Source organism: Panthera leo, chromosome D1, assembly GCF_018350215.1.
Source record: "Panthera leo isolate Ple1 chromosome D1, P.leo_Ple1_pat1.1, whole genome shotgun sequence".
In the NCBI taxonomy this organism is placed as follows: Eukaryota; Metazoa; Chordata; class Mammalia; order Carnivora; family Felidae; genus Panthera; species Panthera leo.
Genome location: NC_056688.1, coordinates 12,480,284 through 12,488,389, shown reverse-complemented (window position 1 = coordinate 12,488,389; position 8,106 = coordinate 12,480,284). Strand labels below are relative to the sequence as shown.

Below are 8,106 nucleotides of genomic sequence, written 5' to 3'. Positions count from 1 at the left end.
AAACACTGATGAACAAAATGGAAGAAGACACAAAGAAATGGAAAGACATTCCATGCTGGTGGATAGGAAGAACAAATATCGTAAAAATGTCAACAATACCCAAAGCAATCCACACATGTAATGCAATCCCTATCAAAGTACCAACAGCATTTTCACAGAGCTAGAACAAATAATCCTAAAATTTTTATGGAACCACAAAAGACCCCACATAGCCAAAGCAATCTTGAAAAAGAAAAGCAAAGCTCAAAGCATCACAGTTCTGGACTTCAAGTTATATTACAAAGTTATAGTCATCAAGACAGTATGGTACTGGCATAAAAACAAACACATAGATCAGTGGAACAGAATAGAAAACCCAGAAATGGACCCAACTAATCTCTGACAAAGCAGCAAAGAAGCTCCAATGAGAATAAGACCATCTCTTCAACAAATAGTGTTGGGAAAACTGGACAGCCACACGCAAAAGAATTAAACTGGACCACTTTAATACACTATACACAAAGATAAATTCAAAATGGATTAAAGACCTAAATGTGAGACAGGAAACCATTAAAAGCCTAGAAGAGAACACAGGCAATAACCTCTTTGACATCAGCCATAGCAACTTCTTACTAGAAATGTATCCTGAGGAAAAGGAAACAAAAGCAAAAATAAACTATTGGTATACATCAAAATAAAAGGCTTTTGCACAGTAAAAGAAATAATCAACAAAACTAAAAGGCAACCTAGGGAATGGAGAAGATATTTGCAAAGTACATATTGAATAAAGGGTTAGGATCCAAAATGTATAAAGAACTTATAAAACTCATCACCCAAAAAACAATCCAGTTAAGAAATTGACAGAAATGAATAGACCTTTTTCCAAAAAAGACTAGCAGGACATGAAAAGATGCCCATCATCACTCATCATCAGAGAAATACAAATCAAAATGACAATGAGCTATCACCTCACACCTGTCAGAATGGCTAAAATCAACAACACAAGAAAAATAGGTGTCACTGAGGATGTGGAGAAGGGGGAACCCTCGAGCACTGTTGGTGGGAATGCAAACTGGTATGGCCACTTTGAAAAACCGTATGGAGTTTCCTCAAAAAGTTAAAAATAGGACTTAGTATGATCCATCAATTGCACTACTAGGTATTTACCCAAAAGATACAAAAATACTGATTCGAAGGGATATATGCACCTCGATGTTTATTAGCAGCATTATCAGCAATAGCCAAATTATGGAAAGAGCCCAATGTCCATCAACTGATGGATAAAGAAGATGTATACTTCAAACACACACACACACACACACACACACACACACACACACACACACACAAAATGGAATATCACTCAGCCTTAAAAAAATGAAACCTTGCCATTGTAATGTCATAGATGGAGTTGGAGAGTATTATGCTAAATGAAACAAGTCAGTCAGAGAAAAACAAATACCATATGATATCATTCACATGTGGAATTTAAGAAACAAAAAAATAAACATGGGGGCGGGGGGGGGGGAGGGGAGGCAAACCAGAAAACAGACTCTTAACTATAGAGAACAAACTGAGGGTTACTGGAGGGGAGGTGGGGGTAGGAATGGGTTAAACAGGTAATGGGCATTAAGGAGGGGACTCTTGATGAGCCCTGGGTGTTGTATGAAAGTGATAAATCACTAAATCCTACAGCTGAAACTAACATTACACTGTATGTTAACTGGAACTTAAATAAAAACTTGAAAAAGGAAAAAGAAAAAAAAAAAAGAAGTTGCATTCACACTGCATTCCCTTTCATAACTTTTGAATTTTGAGTTGGGTTTACATGGTAACTATTCCAAACTTCGTAAATTTTTACAAAAAGGTAACTTCATAGTTCATTGTTTAAAATGTTTAATTTTTACTATGATTTTTCCTTTTATTCTATTAGGATTTACATATAGGAAAACACTTCTTAAATATTTACTTCTTTCAATTTAGTTATAACCATTTCTTAAAACAAAATTTCTTAGGCATATATTTTTTATAATTTTTTTTCAATGTTTATTTTAGTTTTGAGAGAGAGAGACAGACAGACAGAATCTGAAGCAGGCTCCAGGCTCTGAGCTGTCAGCACAGAGCCTGATGCAGGGTTCAAACTCATGAACCGTGAGATCATGACCTGAGCTGAAGTCGGACACTTAACCTACTGAGCCACCCAGGCGCCCCTCTTAGGCATACATTTTTAATTTCAATATTTTTAAATGAGTTTTAGCATCCTATAGAATAGTGGTTTAAATAAAAATGGAACAATCAATTCATATGTTTTATCTAAAGTTTTAGTACTTTTCAAAAAATGTTTATTAATTTATTTTTGAGAGAGAGACAGAGAGAGAGAGCATGAGCAGGGGAAGGGCAGACAGACAGAGAGAGAAAGAGGATCCTAAGCAGGCTCCATGTTCAGCGTGGAGCCCGAAATGGGGCTTAATCCCACGACAGTGAGATCATGACCTGCGCCGAAATCGAGGGTCGGACAGTTAACCACCTGAGCCCCCAGGCACCACTAAAGTTTTAGCACTTCAATTATGGCAATTGCTGGGTTGGACATTTGGTGGTTAACATATGAATAATGGTACAAGTCCAACATTCAGGTTAGTAGAGACAGGCTCAGCCATGTACATACATTCCGTTACATTCCTTGCCAGTTTCAGTGTGGACAAAAGATGCTTACCTTTCTGCATCACAGGATTACCTTCGCAGTGCTCTTACACCGTGAAGTGCCATTGGACCCGGCCAGTTTCATCAGCAGAAACTGAGCTGAGAATAAAGGGAATCGTGGAGAAACGACACTGGCTGATCCCACCCAGACCCTGCACCCATGTGGTACCATCACCAGTGCGACGCACAGCAGACCTACCACCCTCCACCCCGAGACATCTACTGCAGGTGGAATCAGTGAACCATCCTGCTAGAGGTGAGAGACTATTTGGGACGCAGGGAGGAATATGGCAGGATCTCCCTGAGGGCCAGGATGTCCTCCTCAGCCCTGAAGACAGGTGCTTCAGAAAAGGTGAGACAACCGAATCTACCTGGTCAGCTTCACTTTATTCTTGGGAGGGCTGGGCCTCTGTGTCTCCTGCTCATCCACCCCAACAAAGGAGTGTCAGCTCTCTGGAGAGCAAGGAACCATGGCTATGACAGAGTGATCTTCACAGCCCACTTGGTCCAAGGCACCTCCAGGGTCTTCTCTGAGTGTAGCCTGACCCTAACCACAACTGTTGAACGGTGTCAGTACCTGGATGCTGGAACCCAAGAAGCAAGAGGCCTCATCACCTGCCCTTTGAAGGCCTGACCCACGTGACCACTAGTGACTTAGCCAAGAAGAACCTTTTATGTAAGGTTAGCAGGCCGTCAGACATAATGTGCAATTCGAAGGTACTTTATTTTTCTACATCAATTACCCCAATCACTTTAATTAACAGTGAGCCCTGCACTCTCAAATACCTATTGGTTATCAGCTTTGTTTTACTAAAGTCCACAGTTCTAGATCTATCAAAATGTTCCAGGCAGAGAAAATGTGCAAAAGTCAAACTGAGCTAACTATAGTATCAGCCATACCAAACCTCATCAGTTCCCACTATAGTCTCCCTTCCCCCAGATGCAACTGCTTTGAATTATTTTTTTTTAATTTTTTTAATGTTTGTTTCTTTTTGAGAGAGAGAGGGGACGAGTACAAGCTGGGAAGGGGTAGAGAGATGGAGACAGAGGATCTGAAGGAGACTCCACATTGTCAGCACAGAGCCTGACACAGGGCTAGAACTCGCAAACTGTGAGATCACGACTTGAGCTGAAGTCACTTGAGCCGTGGATTACGCTTAATCCACTGAGCCACCCAGGCGCCCCCGCTGTGAATTATTTTAAATGTTTTAAACACTATTTACCACCATACTTTTTAAATATTGTGCTTTATGTAGCTTGGTCAGCTACACAAAGCTCAATTTTCTGAACAAATGAGGGATTTTTCTCAGGTAAGGAAGCCTAGAAGAAACGCAGGGCTGACACAGGACCCGACACGCCCTCCAGGACCCATCTGAGACCCTTCTGTTCTGCCTCCTCAGCATGTGGCTCTCTCAAGCTTGTCACCTCAGCATCTCAAGATGGACATGCCACATCTACAATCTCAACTGTGTCCCAGGAGAAAAGAGGAAGGATAAACGCAAAGGCACATTCCAGCTGCATCTGCTACCCAGGGACTTTTGATCATCCATCACTGGCCAGAATCATGTAAAATAACCACCCTTACTGACAAGAAAGGCAGGGAAATAGAACCTTTTGCTAAGCATGCTGCCACTCCGTGTTCTGTAAATAAGGAGAGAGGAGGAAGGACCCTGAGTCGGTCACGAGTGGTATTACCACACTGCTATCCCTTGATTTTTCCTTTTTCCAGTGACTATCAATTTCCAGGGTTCGTTGTAAAAGCTCCAGTTCTCTTACATCACACTTGTACCCCATTTGCCTTCACGACATTCTTCCAACTTAACAACAGTTGATCCTTGAACAACAAAGGTTTCAACAGCACAGGTCCACATATATGTGGATTTTTTTCCCCAGAAATATATAGAAAACTATTTGGAGGTGTGCAACAATTTGAAAAAAAAAACTCACAGATAAGCCACATAGCCTAGGGATATAGAAAAAAAAAATTAAGAAAAAGGTAGGTCGTAAATTCATAAAATATATGTAATATATGTAGCTACTAGTGTATTTTATCATTTGCCACCATAAATATATACAAATCTATCATTAAAAGTTAAAATGTGGGGCGCCTGGATGGCTCAGTCAGTTGAGCGTCCGACTTCGCTCGGGTCATGATCTCGCGGCCGGTGAGTTCGAGCCCCGCATCGGGCTCTGTGCTGACAGCTCAAAGCCTGGAGCCTGCTTCAGATTCTGTGTCTTCCTCTCTCTGCCCCTCCCCCACTCATGCTCTGTCTCTCTCTCTCTCTCTCTCTCTCTCTTTCTCTATCAAAAATAAACTTAAAAAAAAAGTTGAAATGTATCAAAACTTACACACATAAACACAGATCATCCATGGCATCATTCATAGTCAAAAAGAACTGTAAACCAAGATGCAGCATTAAATCCTAACTGTATACAATTAACCGTAGTAGATACTGCCCTGTTGGAATAATTTTGTAGCCACCTCCTATTGCTATGGTGGTAGTAGGCTCCAATGTTGTATCCATTTAAAATGCCCTATGATGGTAATCATCTCTGTGTGAGCAGTTTGTCTCTCCAAAAAGTGATCTCTTAAGGTTCTCCAAAAAGTGTTCTCTTAAGGTTCTCACATGTTTTTTTATTGTGTTTGGTGCAATACCATAAACCTTGAACAACACCATGGGACTCATACAGAGTGCCACGAGCGAGGCTGGAAGTGTTCCCAAGAAGCAGAGAACAGTCGCGACGTTAGAAGGAAAAGTTGAATTGTTTGATATGTTACCACAGACTGAGGTCTGCAGCTCGGTGGCCCGCCATTTCAGGATAAATGAATCCAGCATAAAGACCACTGCAAAAAATAAAATAAAAGGAAATTTGTGATGCTGTCATTTGTAGCTCTGCCAGCAGGAACAAAAACTTTGCACATTTTGTGAAATACCTTTTTATCCCAAACTGAAAATACAGCTTTTATGTGGGTGCAGGATTGCTATAAGAAAGGCATACCTAACGACTCTTAAGGATTCAAGAAAAAATGAAGTCATTATAAAGTGAAAGGAAGGTGAAGGATCTGAAGCTGGAGAATTTAATGCCAGCAAAGGACAGTTTGATAATTTAAGAGAGAAGTTTGGCTTTAAAAAAAATCAAGCTAACAAGGGAAGCTGCTTTGCCTGACCAAAAGACAGCAGATGGGTTTCCAGACACTATTTGCCTGAACAGGTTTTTAATATAGATGAAAGGCTCTATTCTGGGGGGGGGGGGGGGGGGGGGGGTAGCGGGGGTGAAATACCATACAGGACATGTCTCAGTAAGTGAGCACGGGGATTTAAGACAAGAAGCGATACATTAACTCTACTATTTTATGCAAACGCAGTTAGGTTTGCGATCAGGATTGCCTTGATCTATAAAGCTGCTAACCTCTAAACCTTGAAGGCAAAGGATAAACACGAGTTGTCAGTCTTTTGGTTGCACAACAGAAGACCCAGACAATGAGAACTCTTCTGGGTTGTTTCTACTGATGCTTTGTCCCTGGAGTCAGGAAGCACCTTGCCAATGAGAGACTGCCTTCTAAAATTCTTTTGATATTGGGCAATGTTCGTGGGCATGCAAAACTCTATGTGAGTTCAACACCAAAATTATCAAAGTGGTCTACCTGCTCCCAAATACAGTATCTCTAATTCAGCCTCTAGATCAGGGAATGATAAGGACCTTTAAAACTCAAAAAGCTACTCCACGAAAGACTGTCAACACTATGGAAAAAACCCTGACAGAGAGAACATCGAGAAAGTCTGGAAGGGTTATACCCTTGAAAATGCCATTGTTTATAGGGAAAAAAAAAAAAAAACCTTGGAAGCCATCAAACCCAAAATAATACATTCCTGCTGGAGAAAACTATGTCCAGATTTTGTGCGTGTCTTTACAGGATTTAAGACAGGGCCACTCAAGGAAATCATAAAAGAGACTATGGATATGAGAAAAAAAAAAAAAGTGTGTGTGTGTGTGTGTGTGTGTGTGTGTGAAGGGTTTCAAAATAATGGACCTTGGAGAAACTCAAGGTTGATAGACACCACACCAGAGGAATGAAGAGAAAAAGATTTAATGAAGATGAGTCTTTCTGACCCAGTGCCAGATGGTGAGGAAGAAGACACAGAGGCAGTGCCAGAAAACAAATTGATATTGGACATTCTGGCAGAAGGGTTCTGATATTTCAAGATTGCTTTTGACTTCTTTTGTGATGCCAATCCTTCCATGATATGGGCATTGAAACTAAAGCAAATGGTGGAAGAAGGATGGGTATGGAGAGACACATTTTTAGAGAGACTAAAAAAAGCAAAAGGTCAGACAGAAATTATGATGTATTTCTATAAAGTATTTCCAGATTTTATTCCACCTCCGCCACCTGTTCTGCCTCTGCTCTCCAAAACAGCAAGACCAACCCTGCCTCTTCCTCCTCAGCCTATTACATTTGAAAACGATGATGATGACCTTTATGATGATCTCCTTCCTCTTACCAATAATCATGTTAACAAAGTAAATAAGTTCATAAACTTATCTGTTGTATATATGAATACCTTTGTGTGAAAATCTAATAACCATACAGCGAGAACTGTAGATGTTTTCTGTTGTCATTATCATCATCACCAAAGTATTCGTTAGAACATCACATGCCAGACTTGCATGGAAGTGGATAGCTTATCCTTAATAGGCATCAAGTGGGTGGTATTTAACATAAAATTTCTAATATGTTAGTTTTCTTGCTGCTTCATAACTTTGCTTCCAAAGAATTGTATCACAGTACAGTATGCCTCCCTCTCATAATGGGAGAAATTGCATTTCAGCCTATCATCACAGGCAAGTGGGTTTTTATAATGTAACAATGTTTCCAGTATTATCACGGTGACTATGCCATAAAATTTTTATAACAATGTATTCATTAGTTGCGTAGGCGAGGATATGGTGAAGCAATTGTATCAAATGACACGAGGCTACCACAAAGCAATCATATTGCTGGTTCTTCATTATCAGTGCATGAATCATTAACATGAAATCATTACAATAATTACACAAAATTCATCATTTTCACGTTATTTTTTCATTTTTGATGTCTAGTGTTAGCAACAAATTTCACAGCTACAGTGTTGTGTATCATAGAAGACAATACTGATGTTGGTACTGACAAACAGTTCATCTTGTAAGCAAACAACATTAACTTATAGTAGCTCTGCAGCACAGGACTCTAAACATACTTTCTTCTTATAATTTCCTTAAAAATATTTTTCTCTACCTTCCTTTATCATAAGAATTCAATAGATAATACATATAACATACAAAGAATGTGTTAATTGACCTTTTATGCTAATCTGTAAGGCTTCTGGTCCATAGTAGATTATTGGTAGTTGAGTTTGGGGGAGTCCAAAGTTTTGTGCACATTTT

General features: G+C 39.9%; 1 pseudogene; it reads left to right on the top strand.

Annotated features, from left to right (window-relative positions):
- Nucleotides 1–2,634: 2,634 nt before the first annotated feature.
- LOC122200390 lies at nucleotides 2,635–5,556 on the top strand (annotated as a pseudogene).
- Nucleotides 5,557–8,106: the final 2,550 nt, after the last annotated feature.